The 13,265-nt window shown below is 51.1% G+C and overlaps 1 protein-coding gene across 11 annotated transcripts in view; it reads right to left on the bottom strand.

Moving 5' to 3' along the window:
• NCOR2 (nuclear receptor corepressor 2) overlaps positions 1 to 13,010 on the bottom strand; it is a 1,233,371-nt gene extending 1,220,361 nt beyond the window's left edge. For 10 of the 11 annotated variants that reach the window (XM_086942883.1, XM_086942892.1, XM_086942888.1 and 7 more), the window contains exon 1: positions 11,835 to 13,007. The gene's annotated coding sequence lies outside the window, so the exon portion shown is untranslated. Of the gene's footprint in view, positions 1 to 11,834 lie in introns of all 11 variants that reach the window. The other variant, XM_086942885.1, reaches the window with a different exon arrangement.
• Positions 13,011 to 13,265: the final 255 nt, after the last annotated feature.

Here is a 13,265-nt window from a genome sequence, read left to right as displayed (position 1 = left end):
TTCCCGTCCCACTGAATCGCACACAATCCATCATCCAGCTCACTGTAATACACCAAATGATGCAATTCTCGTGAACACCTAATCCAGCGAAAAGCACTGCAGTATAATAGACCAAAAAAATACAATAAACCATCCTAACAAATCCAACCCACCACAACGCAAGTTCAATCAATCACACCTTGTAATATAATGCAAACAGTGCATATTATACACACACGCAATACAACATAATGCATCATATGGAGGGGACACGTTGAGGCCCTTCGCTACCAGGCCACCCACATGCAACAACATGACAATGCCACCCCTCCCTCTTGGTCCACCTTTCCCCTGCTTTCCTCACCTTTACAGCCTGAGACCACGCCTTTGAATTTTCAATGAGAGATATCCCAATCTCAAGCTGTATTTATTAACACTTATACTTATTGCAAAGTCCCTTTATTTGAAATTTAGATATGGGATCCTTATGCTGAATTATAATACAGAACGCTGGTCACAGAAAAGACTGGGAGGCCTGAATGACAAAAGCGGGTGTTGTTCTATGTGCTTAAACCCCTGTAAGGGGAATGAGGTTCACATGTTGTTTATATGTAGTGCCCACTCGAAGGCTCGAAAGAAATGGCTAAAACCCATGTGCACTCTCCTAGGAACCAGATCCTGTTCTACAGCATATAGGATTATAAAAAGCAATACAACCCAGTTTATTGTATTTAGCATAAGCAGGTTCCTTTACTCTGTGTATATTATTCGCAGGAAACTTGGTCAGATACTCTGAGTAGGACCTCTGTATATGCTTACAAAAATCTGTTGCCAAAATGAAATGTGTTTTAAATTGAAATTAATTCTTGTACTACATTTTTAAACTTACTGTTTTAAAGTGTTGTTGTATGTATGCTATTATGATTCTCTGTTTTTTAATGTATATATGTGTCTTTTATGGCCAAACTGGCCGAAATAAAGAATAATAATAATAATTAACACAAAGCGAATTGAAGCAAAGGTAAAAACTCAGGCAAATTATAATAAAGTCAAATATCTGGCATAATAAAATACGATAAGAAACATATCGATGAATATCCATATACGATATTTTTCTTTTACATATTCCCTTTTAGAATGCTGTGAATAGGATATGTTTTTGAATGGCTCAATATCACTGATAAAGTTTACCGTATTCAAAGGGAACGTCGTGAGCGTCTTATTTGAACCAAAGGTAAATCTCGCGATAACATGTAGATGCCTGAATAGGAAATTCAGATTGACATTACAAACTATTTAGAGGGTCATTACTTCCCTTACGATAGATTCCAAGTCGGCAAGCTGTTAATATCGGAAGGTGCTCCCACTCAGGGGGTCCTTATTTATTTCCATAATTGATTAACACAAAGCAACATTGTAGGCAACATCACAAAGAAGTACAAATTTCAAAATTCTTACATGATCCTTACATTGGTCCCCCTTGCTTAACACGGTCAACTATACATCAAGTCACCTAACTCTTCTACCACCCCCAACAATTAGACTTCTGTGAGCTTGTTGTTGGCCTGTACCGGGAGCACAACTCTTGATCATCACTATTATATGAAATCCCTAAGCTCTTTACGGAAAATAGCGGATCTCAACTCCATTCGGGAAGCCTGTTCACCCCACAGCGACCCTATCAGGGGCACACCATTGGAGAGCCTGCCTGCGCCACCGGGCCGTGCCTTGGACCCCTGGCGCAGAACGCATCCTCAATCAAATCAATCAATCAATCATCGCATTTATATAGCGCACTACTTACCCAGAGGGTCTCAAGGCGCTGGGGGAGGGGGATCTGCTACTGCTCGAACAACCAGGTCTTGAGTTGCTTCCTGAAGGCGAGGTGGTCCTGGGTCAGGCGGAGGTGGGTGGGGAGGGAGTTCCATGTCTTGGCGGCGAGGTAGGAGAAGGACCGTCCCCCTGTGGTGGCTCTACGGATGCGGGGGACGGCGGCGAGGGCGTGGCTGGTCGATCGAAGCTGGCGTTTGGGAGCGTAGAAGTTGAGGCGGCTGTTGAGGTATCCTGGGCCTTGGCTGTGTAGGGCTTTGTGTGCGTGGGTGAGGAGACGGAAGGTGATTCTCTTGTTGACCGGGAGACAGTGCAGGTCTCTCAGGTGTCCGGAGATGTGGCTGCGACGGGGGATGTCCAGGATGAGTCGTGCTGAGGCGTTCTGGATCCGCTGAAGTCTCTTCTGGAGTTTGGCGGTGGTTCCGGCGTAGAGGGTGTTGCCGTAGTCCAGACGGCTGGTGACGAGGGCCTGGGTGACCGTCTTCCTGGTCTCGTGGAGATCCAGCGGAAGATCTTACGTAGCATGCGCAGGATGTTGAAGCACGACGAGGAGACGGCGTTGACTTGTCTGCTCATGGAGAGGGAGGAGTCCAGGATGAAGCCCAGGTTGCGTGCGTGGTCTGTTGGTTTGGGTGCGCTGCCTAGGGCGGGGGGCCACCAGGACTCGTCCCAAGCGGCGGGTGAGGATCCCAGGATGAGGACTTCCGTCTTATCGGAGTTCAGTTTCAGGCAGCTGTTCTTCATCCCTTAGGCTACCTCTTTCATCCCTTCGTGAAGGCTGGCTCTGGCGGTGGCGGGGTCGTTGGTAAGGGAGAGGATCAGCTGGGTGTCGTCGGTGTAGGAGATGATGTTGAGGTTGTGCTGGCGTGCGATGTCTGCGAGGGGGCTCATGTAGATGTTGAAGAGGGTTGGACTGAGCGAGGAGCCTTGAGGGACGCCGCAGATGACTTCGGTGGCTTCAGATCTGAACGGAGGGAGGCGGACTCTCTGTGTCCTTCCGGCGAGGAAGGAGATGATCCACTCCAGTGCCTTCTCCTGGACTCCGACGTTGCTGAGGCGTTGTACTAGGGTACGATGGCAGACAGTGTCGAAGGCCGCGGAGAGGTCAAGGAGGATGAGGGCCGCTGTTTTTCCGTGGTCGAGCAGCGCTCGGATGTCATCGGTGACTGCGATCAGGGCGGTCTCGGTGCTGTGGTTGGCCCGGAAGCCAGACTGCGAGGGGTCGAGGGATCCGTTCGTCTCGAGGAAGGCGGCCAGCTGCTTGTTGACGGTCTTCTCGATGACTTTTGCAGGAAACGGGAGCAGCGAGATGGGGCGGTAGTTTTTGAGGTCGGAGGGGGTCAGCTGATGGCTTCTTGAGTAGAGCGCTGAGTTCGGCGTGCTTCCAGCTCTCCGGGAAGGTAGCTGTGTCGAAGGAGGTGTTGATGATGTCCCGCAGGTGGGGTGCGATGACAGCGTCGGCCTTGTTGAAGATGTGGTGAGGGCAGGGGTCGGTCGGAGATCCGGAGTGGATGGAGTTCATCGTGCGGACGGTGTCTTAGGTGCTGATCGGAGTCCAGGCGCGGAGGGTGGTGGTGGGGGGCGGTGGTTCGGTCGTGGTGTTCGTCGGTTGAGTGCTGAAGCTGTTGTGTATGTCCGCGATCTTGTTGTGGAAGTAGGAGGCGAGGGAGTTGCAGAGGTCTTGCGAAGGGGTGATGTCGTTGTTTCCGGCGTTGGGGTTGGAGAGCTCTTTGACAATGTTGAAGAGTTCTTTGCTGTTGTGTGCGTTGTTGTCCAGTCGTTCCTTGAATGCAGTTTTCTTGGTGGCGCGGATGAGTTGGTGGTGTTTTCGGGTGGCGAGCTTGAGGGCAGTCATGTTGTCCGGTGTTGGGTCTCTGCGCCAGGTTCTCTCGAGGGCTCTGCAGTTCTTCTTGGAGCTCTTGAGTTCGTCGGTGAACCATGGGGCTTTCTTGCTACCGGGTCTGCTGGGCGGGGTCCTCAGGGGGGCGAGCTCGTCTGCGCAGTCGCTGATCCACTTCGTGAGGTTGGTGGCCGCCTGGCTAGGGTTCGTTGTGCTGGTGGGAGGGTTCATGCTCAGGGAGGACGCGAGCTGGTCGGCTGTGATCTTGTTCCAGCTCCTGCGTGCAGCCTGTTGCTGGAGGTGGTGGATCGTGGTCCTTGCGAAGCTGAAGTGGACGCAGCTGTGGTCTGTCCAGTGGAGTCCGGTGGCATGGCTGAAGGCGATGTCCTTGCTGGATGAGAAGACGCCGCAGCTGTGGTCCGTCCAGTGGAGTCCGGTGGCGTGGCTGAAGGCGATGTTCTTGCTGGATGAGAAGACGGGTTAGAGTGTGTGTCCGGCGTAGTGGGTGGGGGTGGTCACCAGTTGCTTGAGTCCCAGGTTGGCGAGGTTGTCCAGCAGGGTGGTGGTGTTGCGGTCGTTGTTGTTCTCCAGGTGGAAGTTGAGGTCCCCGAGGAGGATGTAGTCAGCGGAGCAGAGGGCGTGCGGGCTGATGAAGTCGGCGATGTCTTCGCTGAATTGTGTGCGTTGTCCCGGGGGTCTGTAGATGAGGGTGCCTCTGAGGGTGGTCTTGGGGTTGATGTGGACCTGAAAGTGCAGGTGCTCGGCGGTTGCGAGGGTGTCGTTGGTGTTGGTCGTGATGCGGATGGTGTTCCTGTGGACGATGGCGATGCCTCCTCCGGTGTGGTTGATGCAGTCCCTTCGGATGATCTTGTAGCCGTCTGGGATGGCGATGGCTATGTTGGGCGCTGAAGAGGCGTTCATCCAGGTTTCCGTGAGGAAGGCGACGTCTGGTGACGTTGTGTCGAGCAGGTTCCAGAGCTCGACGGCGTGTCTGTGGACGGAGCGGGTGTTGAGCAGGATGCACTTCAGGTGGTTGCTGCTGTTGGTCGTCGAGGCCTTGAGCACTGCTGGAGTGGTGCAGGTCCGGATGCAGGTGAACTTGCAGGCGTTGCAGCAGAAGGGTCCGTGGGTGCGTCTCGGGTTGGCTCGGTAACAGCCCGGGAGTCGGCCGGCGTGGAGTTCGGTGGCATCGTAGGTCCGGCGGGTAGGCTGGTGACGGCGGGGGCCAGGGGTCCTGGCACTGGGCGCGGTCCAGGCGCAGACGGGCTTACCTTTGGCGCACCTTCGGCGCTCAATCGGCGCTCCCACTGCGCGCGTGCGCTGCACGGTCGCTGAGGGGGCGTCATAAGTAGGAGCCGGGAGGGAGGGTCAGCCGGGAGGACCAATGGTAGAGGAGGGGAGGCGGAGCTACGGGTCAGCGGCGGCGGGAAGCACGGAGGTGACCGGGGCCGCGGGGCCGGTGAGGAGCGGGGGCAGAGGCGGCAGGCTGCGGGCAGAAGGCGATCCAGAGGAAGATGCGGAGGGCAGCGGCGTAGAGGAAGTGAGCGGAGGTCTGCAGCGATCAGGGAGCGGCCAGGCAGCAGCTAGGGCAGCAGGCATCCTCCAACCCCCAATGGGCCAATGTGTTTGCATAAAGCTGGGCAAAGGGCAGCAACAGTGACAGTCCAAACACTGCCAATTGCATCTTTTCTAATGTATTATACAATCCACCATCTAATCCAATCCTATAGAACATTGAATCCAACTCAAATTCGGCTCTCACTAATTCAGTCCTATAAAATGCAATCCAATGTAACACACCATTAATTCCACTAAAGTATATAATACAACATTCAATGCAACCCAGCCTACTACATAGTTCACACACAGTTTAGTCAAGTTAAATAACCTCAAGTGTTGTACGCCGTTTGAGTCGAACACAACATGCAATCCAAGCCAACCTATCCATCTAATCATGGAAAATGTACTCCTATACACTATCAAATCACACCCTGTAAATTGTGTGGCAGCATATTGTATGCAGAAGTATTGGCTGACAGTAACAATGCGCCCTAAATATGTTTAACAAAAATATCGTCCAATTGGATGTGGATTCTTTTACTAACCCTAAAGTGGTGGTGCATTTGTAAATGATGTTGATATTCCGGAACCAATCTAAGCCAAACCAATCTGGTAAAAACACAATCCAAAAATAGTAAACCATTGAATCCAATCCAGCACTACATTCGATACAACCTGACCCACCAAACCAACCCAGTAAAATACAATCCAATGTAATACACCACCTAACCCATTCCAGCACACTCCACACATCAAGTCAACACGACCGATAATCCAATGTAATACACCACCTAACCCATTCCAGCACACTCCACACATCAATTCAACACGACCGATAATCCAATGTAATACACCACCTAACCCATTCCAGCACACTCCACACATCAATTCAACACGACCGATAATCCAATGTAATACACCACCTAACCCATTCCAGCACACTCCACACATCAATTCAACACGACCGATAATCCAATGTAATACACCACCTAACCCATTCCAGCACACTCCACACATCAATTCAACACGACCGATAATCCAATGTAATACACCACCTAACCCATTCCAGCACACTCCACACATCAATTCAACACGACCGATAATCCAATGTAATACACCACCTAACCCATTCCAGCACACTCCACACATCAATTCAACACGACCGATAATCCAATGTAATACACCACCTAACCCATTCCAGCACACTCCACACATCAATTCAACACGACCGATAATCCAATGTAATACACCACCTAACCCATTCCAGCACACTCCACACATCAATTCAACACGACCGATAATCCAATGTAATACACCACCTAACCCATTCCAGCACACTCCACACATCAATTCAACACGACCGATAATCCAATGTAATACACCACCTAACCCATTCCAGCAAACACCACACATCAATTCAACATGAATGATAATCCAATGTAATACACCACCTAACCCATTCCAGCACACTCCACACATCAATTCAACACAATGGACAATCCAATCTAATCCAATGTAATATACCACCTAACCCATTCCAACAAACTCCACACATCAATTCAACACAACCGATAATCCAATGTAATACACCACCTAACCCATTCCAGCACACTCCACACATCAATTCAACACAATGGACAATCCAATCTAATCCAATGTAATACACCACCTAACCCATTCCAACAAACTCCACACATCAATTCAACACAACCGATAATCCAATGTAATATACCACCTACTAATTCCAGCACAATACAGCATCAATTCACCACAACTGACAATCAAATTCAGTCCGGTAAAATACAATCCAATGTAATATACCACCTAACCCATTCCAGCACACTAGAACATCAATTCAACACAACCATCGATCCAATGTAATCCAATGTATTATACCACCTACCAATTCCAGCACAATGCAACATCAATTCAACACAACCGACAATCCAATTCCGCCCAGTACAATTCGATCTAACGTGTCCGCCATCAAATTTAGAACAATAAATCATCCAATCCAACAATATCCAACATCCATCCGATAAAATATAGTAGGTCCGACAATAACACGGAGGATACACACTAGTCCTTTAACATAATTTCGGATCTGCACGATAAGCTAATGAGCATGAAATAAAGGCCCCTAATTGGACTACAAAACTGCTCAGTAAAAAATAATAATTTGATAGAATACATTGGAATCATAAAACAATAATCAATTGTAGCCGCAACCTGGCCAGTGATGGTTTGAAAAAGTCCTGATGAAGTGTGTGACGTCAGAGTGTGTTTGTCAAAAAAACAGCAGGACACAGACTGAGGTATTACCCTAATGGTTCCTGGATTACATCCCAGAGTAACTGGCAGGTGCTGAGGTGGATTCAAGTAATCCACCCTTCACCTGTTTCCTTTAGTGTGATGCGGTAAGTGCGATGGGTGTTTCCAGACGCGGGCCTAGTTCTCCTTGTGCCGTAGGACTTAAACTGTAACCTACTAACCAAGGCCAAGTAGGCCCAAATCACCCTGGGGTTATTTCTGTTCCTGTTCAGAGAGCACCTGGCCTCTCCGTTTGGGCTGGACTGTTCCTATTCAGGACCAAGACGGATTTACATATGGCTGGCTCGGTTCCTGTCAGAGGTGACGTTGTGGGCAACCAAAACGATGGATTGGAATGCAGCCCCCAGTCATAACCAGTGGCTGAGATGAAGTCAAGCGATGTCGTCCATCATGGTTTTATTTTATGCACAGTGCATGCCTCTGACACTCCCGTGGATTCCAGAGGCTCGGTCATTCAAGCACAACAATGAATGAATGTATGGTGCATCCATGCATGGTGGCTATGGCTCACTCCTTTTCAAGCCATCACATGCCTAGATGCAGGGACCAGATTAGTACAGCTAGTCTCTGAAGCACAACATTAAATCCCTTCCTACATAGGCTATGCAGAAATGCAACAGTCGCCCATCAGGGGTATGAGGCGCTATAGGAAAGGAATTACAACAAGCACTACAATGTACTGAGTACAAGGCCAAAGTGCTCAGCACTCCTTTTACAATGGTACTTTAATCAAGCTGTTAAATTAAAAGAAAAAAAACAGACTCCAATCCCTAAAATGCATCAGCTTTTTCAAAGAAACGCCAGGGCTGGTACACTGATGTACCCATTGCCCCTGTCCCCCATGATTCTGGCATTCATCAGGAAATGACGAGTGGTAAAAACTGTGAGAGGTGCAGGTAGAGTGAAAGAGAAACACAGTGAAATAGCTTAGTGGGTTGGGCAACAGCTGCTGAGTCTGTTTATGTCGAACAAAGCAAACATAAGGAGATGATGGACGGAGCGCCTACACTTTTCAGACACTCACCCCCAGTCACAGATCTGGGTTGACTCCATCATCATTCTTTAGCTCACTTTACCACCCCAGTTCAGACACAGCTATAAGCAAATTAGTCTTGACCCTGTACCTCCTGGGAACAGTCCAGCCCGAACTGCCAAGCCAGGTCTTCCCTGGACCGGAAACAAGCATCCTGGGACCGGTTTCGGGCTAACAGCCCTCCTCAGCCAGGATAGCTTGAATCCAGTGGCAAAGTGAGCAAGGGACCCACGTCTGGGCATACCCTGCAAACTAAGCTCTCCGTGCCACTGCAGTCCTGTGCTCTCCATGCCACTGGAGTCAAGCTATCCTGGCTGATGAGGGCTTAAAACACGAAACTGGTCCAAGGATGCTTGTTTCCAGTCCAGGGAGGAGGACCTGGCCTGGCAGTTTGGGCTGGACTGTTCCCATTGGGCACAGGGTCAAGACTGATTTGCATATGGCTGGGTCCAAACTGTGGCACTGGGAGCAAAAAAAACGATGGATTTAGGCCCAGATCTCTGTACTGGGGTGAATGTATGACTTTGTTCTGCATTCTGTCCATCAATTGTTCTTTTTGAGTCTGTTTATGTGTCATCTCGAAGCCTGCCAGTGGGGCTGCCTCATCTTCTCCTCCTGCTGAGGTGGCTAACAATGAACACAAAGTAGTAGAGTGACAGTCACATGGAGATGGACAACAGTGAGTGATGGGGATGCTTATCAGTGGGGGCTTCTGAGTGACTGAAATAGACAAGAGTGAAGCTCGAGTGGTCAATAATGTCACTTAGATCACGAGGTGGAAGACACCCCCACGACTCACCGGCACCCACCTATAACTACTTTACATTGCATTTAGATTCCTAATCTGTCCACCTATACACATTTCGAGGCGTTGTAAACACGGAAGTAAACATGGGCTGGGAGGAAGGCTTCCGCCCCAGGCTTGAGCTTTGTGACGTCACCGCGTCTCACTGCTGTTATGTAATGTAACTGCAGAGGATAATGGCATGTTGAAAAGCCTGCAGGATCGTAGGTGGGAATGGGGCTCGATACAACATGCAATACTAATAGCGCCTAGAGACAATTCACTCTGCTGTGTGCGCCACAAGAATAGTAAAATCCAAGATATGGGTGCTAGAGAGAAATGTGGGAGCCTTCTTAAAGTATTGACATAGTGTGTTCTGCAACCTTATACACAGCTCCCACTGTAGGTGCACATACAAACTGAAATCACCTCTAGGCGCCTTCTGCGTCTGAAAGGAAGCGTGGAGGGACAGGGGTAGGTGGGTGTAGGGATAAACTGGGAGGACAGACGAGTCGGTGCCTCGGAAAGTGTCTGGGGCCGATGACGGCATGTAGGGGCTTGGAAAGAACCTCAGAACGCTGGACCAGCACATGCCCTGCTAAACAGAGCACACCTCAAGCGCATGCTCACCCCTGCGGGCATCTGGGCGCTGAGTAACAGATGCTTGTGGTCAGTGGGTGCTGATGGAAGTAAAATATCACATGGCATACGCTCCGCAGCCTTCAGAGATATCATATGCACCGTGTGTGGAACCACTCACATTTTTGCAGAAATGATGCCCAAAAGTTAAGCCATGTGCCCAGGACCACGCCATGTGGCGATGGTGGGATTATACCTCAAGTATTTGGGTTCTATGACCTATGACACGCTCTCCTCTCGGGAGAGACATAATAGACTTTGTGCCTGGCTGAGACGGGCTGAGCTACCGAGAACTCGGGAGTTTTTCAACTGACAGTACCTCCCCCATCTCAAAGGCACGTGTGGTTGAGAGTCACATGTTGGGCCGAGCTGGGGTGGGATACGTCAGTGACACATGATGACACGTTGTTGACTCTCTCCCAGCTCCACTAGCCTTGGGCGGCCTGACGGCCTCTGCCAGCCCCACCACAGTGCCCAGGGCTCTAACTCGCCCGCCCTATTTCTTAAAGACACTGGGGCCCAGTGGCAGCAGTGTGAAGGTGTTTTCACGTGCGTGGACCCCTACGTTTCCAGTTACCCGCAATCTGACCGTTTCTAAACGCATTAAACGGTTGCGCAAGCGCTTGGATGGCATTATATTAGCACGCTGCGCTACAAAAACTTTCAGAGGTACAGCGGGCCATATTTCCTTTTGGGGCCTAATGTAAAGACTGCAGACATCAGAGGCGCTACCATACCTGGACCCAGTGCCGGGGATGGCAAATGCTTTGTGGGTCACGTATGTTCCAAATGTCTTTCTGATTCCAAATGTGCCCCCGTTCAGCAATCGGCACAGCTGTGGCCCCACCAGCGCCCCCTCCCACGACATTTCCCTCCAAAGAAATTAAATCGCTGCCTAACTAATCCAGGGTGCTTTAGTTGAATTGCAAAGTAACTGACCTCTGTCTAGCACAGTCTCAATATGGTTCCTCCAGATACAAATCTTAATCAGTCAAACTGATTGCCACACAAACTTCAATAAAGTAATGTAACAAAACAAAGCACACAGTAAAGAATGGATCCAAGACCGGTAAATCTTTCTCCCATCACCAGAAACTTTTGCAGCCGGATTTACACCGGCTTTATGTTTGTATAAACTGCATACGTGTGTAGCACCAACACGGTGTATTGGAGAGCTTTAGGCACTATAGTGAGGCAAACATGCAAAAAATATATATATATATATATATATATATTTAGCAATTGAACGAAGGCCAACTGTGATCTACTGACTGAGCTAACGTCAGGATTTTGTTTTTGAACTCGTGCAATTGCCCTGCATCCGGGCCGCTCCCAGGCACTACACACTTGTAGAAAATGCAAAACAACCCGCGAGCGCCACGGGATACAGCAAACAGAAACACACAAAAAACTGCAGAATTCGAAGAATACACAATTACACGTGCCTTTATTTTTTACATAGCGCCTACATGTCGGATCTAAGGCTGCTTCAGACTGGGCGCTTTCATAGATCTATAAAAAGACAGAGACGTACAAACACCCATAGCGCAGAACATAACTTACAGACCAGTGGCGAGCACTGGAACTTGTGTGCCCTGTCAGGCATCGTCCATTTATGTACTGATTTATGTCGGGCCCAAGCGCCCACTGACACAAGCCTCAGAGCACCAAGGGCTCTTTCAGAGCAGAAAAACAAGCCCACGAAGTCACCATGCCGGCCCCTCCCCCACTCTCTGCTGAATACACTCTCCCTACTGTACACACATGTCTGGGTTAAAAAAAATGTCTGCTACTTCCCAGAGTGACATAGCGGCATCCAGCACAGGCGCGTTCCTTACCTCAGCACACGAGGTCCCGCGGGCCCCGGCCGGTCTCGGAGGCCCCCGCCGGTGAGCCATGGCGTGGGGGCACAATCAGGAAAATATGGGGTAAAACCCCGAGCCCCGGGAGCTAAACCCTCAGGCGGGGCCGGGTGGGGATCGGCCGCGCGGCACTCCTGGGTTCAGTGTAGCCGTGGTACGGGTGCGCACCCCTGAACCACCGGGGTGCAGGGGTCCCCCCCCGTGTGGGGCCCCCGTTCCTCGCTGGGGGGTTCTGTTTTCCTCCAGGGGGGGTCGTTGCTAGTCAACCTTATAACAGTGACAGGCAGTGGCAAAGGGTGATCCCGGCATGCAGCAGAATTCCAAAGGTGCAGCGACAATCCAGGGGTTCAACTACAATCCAGGGGTGCAGCGGAAATCCAGGGGTGCAGCGGAAATCCGGGAGGTGAAGAACTGATCCAGAAAGCGGTGTAGGTAACCCTCCTCTTTAGGGCGACATCGGATCACTTTCTCACCTCCCACAGGGCCTCGCCTTCGCGAGGGGTTCGCTCCTCTGCAGATGAACCCCAAGCAGTGGCGGTGCAGTAATCCAGGGGTGCAGCAGTATTCCAGGGGGAGCAGCGGATTCCTCGGCGCCCCTCACACCCAGGCGTCTCACCTCCTCTGGGGTCCTTTCCCCTCTGCTTCCTCAGCAGAGTGTCCCTCCCAGCAGTGTCGGCAAGGGCCCGACGCCGCAGCGCTCCAGGGGTGCAGCAGTAATCCAGGGGGTACAGCAGCTCCCCCGATGATCCCTTCGCTCTCCCAGGTCCTAGCCTCCTCCGTGGGTGGGGTGACGGGATTTGCGCACGTAACCCGTCAACATAGCAACTCTCGAGACATCCTGATCAGCGGCAGGCGCTGCAGTGAATCCGGGGGTGCAGATCTCCGGGGGTGCAGTGAACCCCCAGGGTCCTGGGTCCCTGCCTCCTCCCTCGAAGCGCAGCTCCCCAGCGCTGCCGAGCTGTGTCATCCAGGGCGGAGAGCGCAGGGGTGCAGCTGTGATCCAGGGGGGGCAGCGGGTCCCTTCGGGCCCCCCTCTCCTCCGGGGGGGACTGCCCTCTGTGCCTCTCCTGCAGAGCAGTAAGTTTGTGCTCATGCTCTGCGCCTTCCGCCTCCTGCTTCCTCCTCCTCCTCTGCCTGTGATTCTGAGAGGCTGATCTGGCAGGCGGCCAGCCTACACCAAAGCGCACAGGCACTCACAGTCTGGCCTCCTTAAAGGGCCAGGCCGCGGTTAACCCCTTCCTGCCCGGCCAGACAAACCGTGTCTGCCGCGCGGCCCCCCGCCCCACGTGCCGGGGAGACCATGAGAGCTGACTGGGACTGACTGTTCATGGCCCATCCCAGCGCCACAAATCACGAGTTGATGAAACACAAAATGTAAATATTGCACTATTTAACCTGTGAATGACG

This window comes from Lissotriton vulgaris, chromosome 11 (genome assembly GCF_964263255.1).
Source record: "Lissotriton vulgaris chromosome 11, aLisVul1.2, whole genome shotgun sequence".
In the NCBI taxonomy this organism is placed as follows: domain Eukaryota; kingdom Metazoa; phylum Chordata; class Amphibia; order Caudata; family Salamandridae; genus Lissotriton; species Lissotriton vulgaris.
Note: the sequence above shows the minus strand (reverse complement) of the source record. Positions and strands in the feature narration are given on the sequence as shown.